Source organism: Rousettus aegyptiacus, unplaced genomic scaffold (genome assembly GCF_014176215.1).
Source record: "Rousettus aegyptiacus isolate mRouAeg1 unplaced genomic scaffold, mRouAeg1.p scaffold_m13_p_11, whole genome shotgun sequence".
Lineage (NCBI taxonomy): Eukaryota > Metazoa > Chordata > Mammalia > Chiroptera > Pteropodidae > Rousettus > Rousettus aegyptiacus.
In genome coordinates this window covers 58,600,999-58,612,795 of record NW_023416286.1, presented here as the reverse complement: position 1 = coordinate 58,612,795, position 11,797 = coordinate 58,600,999, and the positions used below count along the sequence as shown (strand labels likewise).

General features: G+C 39.5%; 1 pseudogene; it reads left to right on the top strand.

The window, feature by feature from the left end:
* The first annotated feature begins 4,206 nt into the window (after positions 1-4,206).
* LOC107499218 lies at positions 4,207-4,706 on the top strand (annotated as a pseudogene).
* Positions 4,707-11,797: the final 7,091 nt, after the last annotated feature.

The following is an 11,797-nucleotide window of genomic DNA, read 5'->3' as shown; positions in this document are numbered from 1 at the left end:
GAGTTAGTGCTGAAAGACCTGGCTCCTTGATGAGCTGTAGGACAGGGGTCCTCAACCCCAGGGACACTGACCATTACCGGTGTGTGGCCTGTTAGGAACCAGGCTGCACAGCAGGTAAGCAGTGGGTGAGCAAGTGAAACATCATCTGTATTTGCAGCAGCTCCCCAAAGCTAGCATCACCGCCTCAGCTGCAGCTCAGATCATCAGGCATTAGATTCTCCTAGGAGCACTGGTCTGTGGTTGGGGATCGCTGATTTAGGGGATAGGTCATATAGGGAAAAACTCATTTGTCATGGTAGCTAAGGGATTTGGGGTTATGGGCTCTATTGATTGGTCAGGACTACAGCAGTTGATAATTGCATCAGGTCCTGATGTCGGCCATCATGTCCTTCTGTCTGACTTCAAGGGGATGCTGGTACGGTCCTTTGGCCTTCCTGGGTGTGGAGCTGCAAGAAGTTATCTTTAGTTTAACCAAAACTCTATTTCTGTGGTCAACAGACCTGAGGCTTTGTTCCTAAAGCTGTTCAGACACTGACCTAAGGGCTTAATGATTAAAGAAGTAATCATGCATTCTGTAGAAAGATAAAGAAAAGACACAAGTGAGCCCAAGGCCATTTGAATCAAGGAGAAAGAGAAAAAGTCATTTTAAAGAAGTGAAGGTTTGTACAGTTACATATCCTTTTCCAAATTGTAGAAAGTCTCTGGAAGGCTTAGAAGTGGCTTTGATGGTGACAATGTACAACAAGGAGGTGCAGTGACAACAGCAAACTGATTTACTTTGGCTTTGCCACAGACCACCCACCTCCACCCCACACCTTAGAACTCTATACCCCATGGGTTCTTAAACGATGAGGGGTGTTGCCCCAAGAAAGAGATGCTGATTTTTCTGCTAGTCATGAACATATGATCTTGGGTTAATTTAAATTTTTTAAAGATACAAGACTATGTTTCCACTTCAAATTTTTAAAGTAAATCACATCAGAAACAAAATAATAGTCCTATGGGCAAAACAGATATTGCTAGGCCTTTTCCCTGAGGCTAAACTAAAGCTTAACGAGATTAAGTAAGTTACAGAGATAACAAAGGATCGGAGTGCAAGTACCCAGATCTTGTCCCCAATATTCTAAACCTGATAGATTTTGGAGCCATTGTCTTGCTTTATAAACTAATTCATATTGCCTCACAGATGAGCTATGGGATATTATACTTTATTACACCATAATATTTATTATTAAAAATAAATTTTGCAAATGAATTCCCAATTTGGCTAGCTGAGACCTTGGACAAATCCCTTGAACCAAAATCTTCCCTGTCTACAAAATCTACACAGTGAGGGAACTTGACTTAGATGATTCCTAAGGGCTTTTCTAACTACAGAATTTCCATAAGCTGAACAAAAATAGCATTGAGTATATACTAGAAATTAAAGCAGCCGTATAGCAACTTTGCCAGGTATTAATTATCCTGGTTGGACGGATAAGAAAACCAAGGTCTAGAAGGATGAAGCCCCTTGGACAGGATCGCTCTTTCCAAAAGTGGAAAAGCATGAGGTATGAACATCTGGCCGCAAAGCCCTCACTCACTGACTCCACACTGCCTGCGTCGGTCATGCACACGAGACTCCGCTCCTTGAGCGCCACTGCCAGAGCTCTGCACTATAATTTGGTCCAGCATATTTTGGAAATGTAGAGGTTCAGTCTCCCCAAGATGTACCTCTGTGGTATGTGGTATTTTGAGCTCAAGGAAATCAAAACCCTGAGGGCTCAAGAGAAACTTCTCCCTATCCCACCCCACTCCACCCTTAACTACTTAGAGGAATTTGAACTAGGGGCCTTGCCCATAATAAGAGATTATCAGAGATAACCATTTTTTTTTTAACCTATCTATAGAACAGGATAAATTTCTATTTACTAAATATCCACTCTTCTTAATATCCTGCAATGACCCTGTGACGCCCCAAGGTACCTTATCTTGCTCAGAATGTCATATATACCTTATTTTCTTTTTTAGTCTCTGAACCTCTCATGTATTCGGGGTCTCTGACTCTCTCGTGTATATGGGGTTCCTTTGTGTACAAAATTAAATTAAACTTTCTCTTATCAACCAATCTCATGTCAATTTGATTATTCAACCAGCCAAAAAAAAAAAATCAGAGGTAGGAAGGGGGAGGTTTTCTCTTTCTCTATAGGAAGAACTATCCATCACTTACACATTAGTGAAAATTTGTTTAAATATGGTCATTCGAAGAATGTGGTATTTGGTGGAGAATTAACAATGCAAATAATTTGGAAAGCAAGACATTATTTGACAGGTAAGCCTGGAGGAAGAATAAGAGCTGCCACGGAATGAGAAAATTTAGGCACCTCAAAGTTTCTGGAAGGCAGAAGTAGTAGTTACAAACCAGTGGCCTGCAGGCCATATGTGGCCCACAGATGTGTTTTTGGTTAGCACAGCACATTTTTACACTTAAAGGAGTTGCCAATGTTTTTAGATGTTTTCTTTAAAAAAAAAAAAAAAAAATCCCCAAATTCCAGCCCAAGCTGTATATTTCCACTTAATAACAAAGAGCTGGAACTGAGAAGCAATGTCCCCTCAGATCTCTATCCTCTACACCCTAGCAAGTAGGGTGGGAAAAGTCAGAAAGGACATTAAGACAATCCTAAAGACAACTTCTCATAATTCAGAATTTTGAAAATGAGACTGGCCAGGCCCTGTGTCATTTAGAACCGTCTTCAGTCCAGAGAAGGGCTCAAGCCAAGCATAAAGATATGTAAACCAAAAAAAGAGTTCTATGAATGAAAAGTAACCTCACAAGGCGATCTGATCATAAATTCCTAACTGAGCAGGTCAGGGTGGGTAGTCACACGCCAGGCATATAACCTCTTTACCAAAAGGCTTATTTTTACCTCGAGCAAGTACTGCCCATTGTTTCTGTGCTACTAGGTAAACACACCTTTGAAATGTCCCCTTGTAGACCTCTCCTTCTAAACCAAGCAAGAAACAATCCCATCCCTGTCTTTCTTTCTCCCACCTTTACTTAATATTCTTTACATTCCCTCCTGAATCTCAAAGGCATTAAAGAAACCGCGAACTGTTATTCTCAGTATTTTTCTTAGTCTGTTGAGATTTTGCTTCCAGGTATATTTTCTGTTTGACTCAAAACAAATGTATATAAAAATTCTCTATGGGTTTAGACATTCTTATGTCAATAGACGGTTTAAATGTGATACTGAGACAAATGTTTATTGTGCTAATAATTATCCCTGGGACCACTCCACTCCTTTTACCTGCTCGTCTGTTGCTCTGCCTCTCTAATACTCCATTATCAATCCTTGTTTAATTTCCACAGTCTCTCCTACCCCGTTTTTCCCAAAGGGATTCACTGTCCACTTCTCTTGTCGTGGAGTCAGATGACCCACATGTGGAAGTCACAGTGCTGACTGCATCACTTTTTAACTTTCCCTGAATCACAAAGAGTTTATTAGACAAAAGTTGTTGTCTATCTTAATATTGGAGCCAAGAAAAAGTAAAATATCACTTGAGAATTCAGAACCACAGCTTGGACATTATTCGAGCCCAATATATATACTCTAATATATATTACCTTTATAATCCAGAAACCTCCAAACCAAGAAACTAATATGAAAGCTAGCCGCAACTTTATGATAAATCCAAATTTAAGACTCTAGGCAGATGCACACATGTAACCATTCTGAAGATAAATCCTCCAACAAAACTGCACTAAATGTAAAACTCCCCTGAACAATCAGCTCTTAATTCAAAATTATAAAATTGATGAGGAAAAAAAATGCACCAAGAACAAAAATCAGCAAACACAACAAAGATCAAGATTAGATCCTCTAAAATTTCATTTAAGAGTCATCTGAGTTTACTTAAGTAAATGCTCTGGAAAAAAAACAAGCATATTTTTTAAAGGGCCAAATAGAACTGTTAAAATTATTAAAAAGACTCATTGAAATATAAAGTTCGGTTGATATGTTAAGCAGCATATTCGATGTAGCTGAGTAGAGGCTCAGACAACATATAGATATGAAGAATTTGCAGAAAATTAAAAACATGAAAAACAGAGCAGTTTGGCCACCGCGGTCTTTGTCTACACCGCAACCACACCACCCTACAGCACCGTCCACTTCCCTGTTCGAGGGCGTGCTGCCTGCTGACCAGAGCCAGAGCTGGAAGGAGGACATGGTGTCCATGGAGACCTGGCTGCAGGGCCCTCTCAAGTCCTCCTGTCTGTATGGGCAGCTCCCCAAGTTCCAGGGTAGAGATCTCACCCTGTACCAGTCCAATCCCATCCTGCGCCACTTGGGCCGCTCCCTCGGGCTGTATGAAAAGGACCAGCGGGAGGCAGCCATGGTGGACGGAGCAAATAATGGCGTGGAGGACATCCGCTACAAATATGTCACCTTCATCTACACTATGAGGTGAGCAAGGAGAGCTATGTGAAGGAGCTGCCGGGGCACCTGAAGTCTTTTGACATCCTGCTGTCCCAGAACAAGGGGGACCAGGCCTTCACCGTGGGTACCCATATCTCCTTCGCTGACTACAACCTGCTGGACTTCTTGTTGAACCCCCAGGTTCTGGCCCCCAGCTGCATGGACTCCTTCCCCTTGCTCTCAGCCTACGTGGCTCCCTTAGTGCCTAGCCCAAGCACAAGGCCTTCCTGGCTTCCCCCGAGCATGTGAACCTACCCATCAATGGTGACCGCAAAGAGCGAGAGCTTGTGGCACCCTCAGCAGGAGTCAGGGGCTACCTGCCTGCCAACCCTTCCCCAGGACCAATAAAATCCCTGAGAGAGAGAGAAAAAAAAGATGGAAAATATAAAAGAGAGATCAAGATATGAAGAATGGAAAAGATGCTCCAAAATGTTTCTAATGAAAGTTCTAGATGGAATTCACACAATGGAATACTTTACTCCAACAAGAATGAATAAATTACAAATTACAACGATATGCAAGAATATGGATAAATTTCATAAACATAATGTTGAGTGAAAGAGTAAAAGTTTATATACAACATGGTTTCATTTTTATAAAACTCAAAAACGGGTAAAACTAATCTTAGGTAAAACTAAATTAAAGTCAAGACACTTCTTACTCTTGACGGAGAGGTAGACAGCGATTGAGAGGAGCTAGAGGAAGTGTTTAGGGAGCTGGAATTGTTCTGTTTCTTGGTCAGGGTGTTGGTTAAACAGGGTGTTCAATTTGTGAATATTCATCAAAATGAACACTTAATTCATGCATGTTTCTATGTATATTATACTTAAATAAAAATTTACATTTCTAGAAGAAAATGAAATAGAATATAGAGAAAATAAGGCAAAAGCAACATTCTAAGATATTAAAGTGAATTTTATTTTTGGAAATAACAAAAGGCATGACTCTGCAGATTCAAGACAACTAAGAATTCTGAGTAGAATAAGTAAAAGTAAATCCACAGCTAGCCACAGTGTTGTAAAACTGCAGCAAACAACGGAGAGATCTTTAAAGCCACCAACAAAAAAAGAAATATAATCTACGAATAAACCACAATGAGATCAATTGTAAACTTTACAACAGTAACAAAATAAACTGTAAAATTCTGAATTAATAGCTTCAAAGTGCTGAAAGAAAATAACCCTCTGCCTGAAATTCTAGACCCAGCTAAAATGCCATTCGAGAGTGAGGACATTAAAAAAAAAAAAAAAAAAAAGTGAGGACATAATAAAGACATTTTCAAATAAATCAAGACTAAGTATAAGTATAGCACAGGTCTACTTGCATGAATAAATCTATACATTTGAATTTCCCCAATAGCAATGTCTTCACAAAGGCTGGCAATCAATATGGGTTGACTGTATGTTTGTTGGGTATAGAGATGAATAAGCAAATGAACAAATGTGTGTATATATATATATATGTATATATATATGTTCAAATAAAAATATTTCATATTTATTGTTCTTGGGAAGTACAATGAGATCATGAATTTGAGGGAGAGGGAATTAAACATTGAGGGAAATATATGCTTTACGGATCATTTCATTTATATTTTTCATACTTCATAGTTGTAGAAATTTTCATCAATTTGTATTTTCTTTAGAGATATAATTGTCTAATTGGACCAGTTATATAATAGAGTGATGACTTAAAAAAAAAAAAAGACTAGGTAAACTTGAAGAAAAATCTGAACCCAGAAGTAAAGAGTAAGCTACATGAAGAAAAGGAGTACAAAATATTAGGTAAGCAAATAAATAAATCTAAACATAATGTCTAATTAAAAGTACATAAAACAAGGTAGAGAGTCATTATAAGTTGAGTTGTATCTCCCAAAATGTCATATGTTGAAGTCCCAACACTCAGTACCTCAAAATGTGACCTTATATAAAAATAAGGTCATTACAAATGTAATTTGATAGGTTAACTGAGGTCATTCACATGGGTCCTAATCCAAAATAACTGGTGTTCTTTTAAAAAGGGGAAATTTGGACACAGAGGAAGGACATCCTATAAAGATGAAGGCAGACATGGGGTAATATATCTACAAGTCGAGGAATTCCAAAGATTACCAGAAAACCACCAGAAGCTGCAAGAAGCATAAAAAAGATTCTCTCTCACAGCCCTCAGAAGAAACCAATCCTGCCTTGATCCTGGATTTTTACCTCCAGAACCATGAGGCAATAAATTTTTGTTGTTTAAGCAACCCAGTTTGTGGTTACAGCAGCCATAGGAAACTAATACTGATTGAAGCTGGAGAACTATTGCATTTCAGATGGAAGGGGAGAGAGCAGAGGTAAAAGATTCTTGAATGTGTAGGAGGAGGGTAATGTGAATGATTAACTTTGGTCTTTTTAATATCAAGTATGTATGGTAAATTTTCAGAGAAATCATCAACAGAATAGAATACATGCAAAATGACTAAACTCTGCATTGGAAGAGTTTTCTATTCATGGATGGAAGGGAGGAGACAGGGGAGGAGAGGGAATCCAGTTATGTGCTGTTTTCAAGGAACATACCTACAACACAAAGACTCAAAATGATTAAAAGGAAAGAGATATACTATACGAATACTAACAAACAGAAACTTTCTAACTATTGTAGTAAGCAAAAATGGGCCCCTCAAAGATAGTCATGTCCTAATCTCCAAGACCTGTGAATATTCTAGGTAACCTGGCACAGAAGAATTAAGGTTGTAAATAAAACTAAGGTTGTTAATCTCCCACCCTTTAAATAGGGGGGTTATTTAAGTTGGTCCAATGTAATTACAAGGGATGTGAAAAGTGGAAACAAACAGCAGAAGAGTCTGTTAGAGAGAGATGCGACTATGAAAGGCACAGAGAAATGCTATGTTGCCGGTTTCGAAGGTGGAGAATAGAGACCATGCGCCAAGGAATGCAGGTGACCTTTAGAAGCCAGAAAGAGCAAGTAAATTGATTTAACCCTTAGAGCCTCCAATGAAGACACTGCCCTATCAACATGGTGATTTTAGCTCCAGGAGGCCCATGTCAGACTTCTGAAAAAACAGAACTGTAAACTAAGAAGTGCTGGAGTTCTGGTTAAAACGGCAAACTAGGTAAAAGCGGAGTTCGCCTCCTTCCATAATTGCATTAAAGTTACAACCAAATTAAAAAACAAACAACTTGGAGAACCACCTGATGTCTAGCTAATCATTACACATTCATCTGAAGATATAAAGAAAAAGCCACATTAAGACCAGTAAGAGAGGCAGAGATGTAAAGCAGGCTGGTCTGGCACCTGCAAGAGGCGTTTGAGCACCGGGAGGGAGAGTGCAGCTGCAGGGCGCCACCACCCCCCCAAAGGAATGACGAGCCCTAGCCCCACGCAGAGACTCCCCAGCCCAGGGTTCCAGTCCCTGGAAGAGGAGTTCCCACAAAATCTGACTGTATAAACCAGTGGGGATTCTGGCCATCCAGGCGAGACTGAAGGAACCAGAAAACCCAGATGTCTGCCTTAAAGGGCCCGCACACAGACTCACTCGTTTGCATTCACTCACCCAGGGCTCTGGCAGAGGTCAGTAGCTTGGGAGGCGCAGGAGACTTACGGGGAAATATCGAGTTGTGCGACGCGCCAGGGCAAGGGTTGGAGGGACAGCCACCATTGCTCCTTTTCCGGCTCCCCACCGGCGCAGTTTATAGGTGGGCACCATCTTGCCTATGTTGAACCCTCCCCCAAGCACCGCCCATTCTGAAACTGCATTAGTCCAGTGAAGTCAGCCGACCCCGCCCTGCATCTCCCTGGGACCCTGCCTCACCTAGCCCACAAATTGTCTGAGGCAGGCTCATTGTGGGGCAGCCAGCCCCACCCTGCACCTTCCCGGAGCAGGCAGCAGCCCTCAGTTCATGTAGCCCACATGTTTGGGGGGAGACTTTTGGCGGCAGGCCACTGGTGCCAGTCCAAGCTGCAGTGTGTCTCGGGCTGATTATGGGGATATGCAGGCCCATGGCAGACGGCTGCCGGCCTTCCTGCAATCTGACACTTATATGGGAAGCTGCAGATTCAGCACTGGCACAAAAACTGACTCTGCATTATCCAGGTAAAATATGCTCGCTTTACCCTGGTGATTCCCTGGGTCCCTGCCCCACCCAAATCGTGTACCACCCAAAGGCTCTTCCAGCTACAGAGTCTTACAGGCAGCTAGCAGGCAGCCTCAGGCCTTGTGATGCACTAGTCTTTTTCCTAAGCCACCCCAGGCCCAGTACTGGAAGTAACTGACCTCGGTTAGCCGTATGGTCTCTTATACTTGCCTCCAGATCCAACACAGGCAGCAACTATATGAGGATTTCCCTTTAGCAGCTCCGACCAGGTGGCCTCAAGCAATCAAATGCAGCAGATGTTGGCCAACATGGGAGCCCCTCCCAAGGGGCCACAGAACCAACACATCCGGAAGCTGGTGTCAGACCACAGCAGAGTACCACCTGAGTAGCCCCATAAGCAGCCTGCCCAAAGAGTAGTCTCAGCAGGTACATGAGACTGCCGGGATGAATCCCACTCCATGAGATCAGCTCCCACATAGCAGCTCATACCCTGTGGGTCTGGCCGATCCTCACAGCCAGTCAGCTTGAGAATCAATCCCAACCACTGACATGTTAACAGCAATGAAGGCTTAGCTACAACAGGAGAACACACACAACCACACAAGGAACATGCCCAGAGCTCCTAGCGCAGGTGATCAGGGACGGAAAAAAATATTTTATGCAAATGGAAATGGAAAAAAAGCTGGGATGGCAATACTTATATCAGACAAAATATAATTTAAAACAAAGTCTATAATAAGGGACAAAGAAGGACATTATGTAAGAATAAAGGGGTCAATATGAAAAGAGGACATAACCCTAGTAAATGTATACACACCCAACATAGGAGCACCTACATATTATAAAGCAATTATCTACTGACAAAGGGAGAGATCATCAATAATACACTAAAAGAGGAGACTTTAACACCACATTGACACCAATGGACAGATCTTCCAGACAGTCAATAAAGAAACAGCAGCCTTAAATGACACACTAGACCAGATGGATTTAATTGATATTTTCAGAGAGTTTCACCCCAAAGCAGCAGAATATCCATTCTTCTCAAGCGCACATGGAACATTTTACAGGATACACCACATATTAGGCCAAAAAAACAAGCCTCAATAAATTTAAGAAGACTGAAATGTCAACTGTCTTCTCCAACCACCATGGTATAAAACTAGAAATCAACTACAAGAAAAAGAGTAGAAAATATACAAACACATGAAGGCTAAACAACATGCTACTAAACAATGACCAGGTTACCAATGAGATCAAGGAAGAAATCAAAAGATAACGAGAGACAAATGAAGATAAAAACACAATGATTCAAAATCTGTGGAATACAACAAAACAGTCATAGGAGGGAAATTTATATCAATGTAGGCCTATTTCAAGAAACAAGAACAATCTCAAATAAATAATCTAACCTCACACTTAAAAGAACTAGAAAAAAAAAAAACAGCAAACAAAACCCAAAGTGAATAGAAGGAAGGAAATAATAAAGATCAAAGAGGAAATAAACAAAATGGGGTTTAGAAAAATAATACAAAAGATCAATGAAACCAGGAGCTCGTTCTTTGAAAAGATAAACAAAATACATAAACCTTTAACCAGATCCATCAAGAAAAAGAGGGGACCCAAATAAATAAAATCAGAGATGAAAGAAGAGAAGTAACTATGTACTCCACAGAAATACAAAGGATTATAAGAAAGTACTATGAGCAATTATATCCCAACAAATTGGACAGTCTGGAAGAAATAGATACATTCCTAGAAACATACAATCTCCCAAGACTGAGCCAAGAAGAAAGACAAAATTTGAACCAACCAATTACTGCCAATGTTTTTTAGTAATCAAAAAACTTCCAAAAAACAAAAATTTTTTGGACTAGACGGCTTCATAGGTGAATTTTACCAAACATTCAAAGAATTAACACCTATTCTCAAACTATTACGAAAAATTCGAGAGGAGAGAAGCCTTTCTAACTCTTTTTATGAGGCTATCATTACTCTGATTCCAAAACTAGACAAAGTCAGCAAAAAAAAAAAAAGAAAGAAAAGAAGAGAAAACTATAGGCTGATATCCCTGATGAACATTGATGTAAAAATCCTCAACAAAATATTAGCAAACCAAATTCAGCAATACATTAAAAATATAATACACTATGATCAGGTTGGATTTATTCCTGGAATGCAAGGTTGGTTTGATACCCACAAATCAAATAATGTGATATACCACATTACCAAATCGAAAGATAAAAATCATACGATCATATCAATAGATGCAAAAAAAGAATTCAACAAAATCCAGCATTTGTTTATGATAAAAACTCTCTACAAGTGGGAATAGAGGGAACATACCTCAACATAATAAAGGCCATATATGACAAACTTTCAGTTAACATCATACTCAATGGAGAAAGGCTAAAAGCATTTTCCTTAAGATCAGGAACAAGATAAGAATACCCACTTTCACCACTTCTATTCAATATAGTATTGGAAGTCCTAGCTAGACCAATTAGATAAAAAAAGAAAAATAAAAGGCACCCAAATTAGAAAGGAAGAAGTAAAACTGTCATTATTTGTGGATGACATAATACTATATAGAGAGAAACTCTAAAAATTACACCAAAAAACTGTTAGAACTGATAAATACATTCAGTATAATAGCATGATACAAAATTAATATTCAGAAGTCAGTTGCATTTTTATACACCAATGATAAACTATAGGAAAGAGAAATTAAGAAAACAATCCCATTTACAATTGCATCAAAAACAATAAAATACCTAGGAATCAAATTAACTGTGGAGGTAAAAGACTTGCTCTTGGAAAACTATAAGTCATTGAAAAGAGAAATTTAAAAAGATACAAATAAATGGAAGCATATGCTGTGCTCATGGGTAGAAAGAATCAACACCATTAAAATGGCCATACTCCCCAAAGCAATCTATAGATTCAATTCAGTCTCTATCAAAATACCAATGACATTTTTCAAAGAACTTGAACAAATAATACTAAAATTTATATGGATGCATAAAAGATCCTGAATAGCCACGGCAATCTTGAACAAAGTTGGAGGTATCACACTACCCGATATCAAACTATACTATATGGTAATCAAAACAGCATAGTACTGATATAACAACAGACACATAGATCAATGGAACAAAATAGAGAGCCCAGAAATCATAGAAATGCAAATTAAAACCACAATTGGTACAGCTACTATGGAAACAGTTTAAAGGTTTCTCAAAA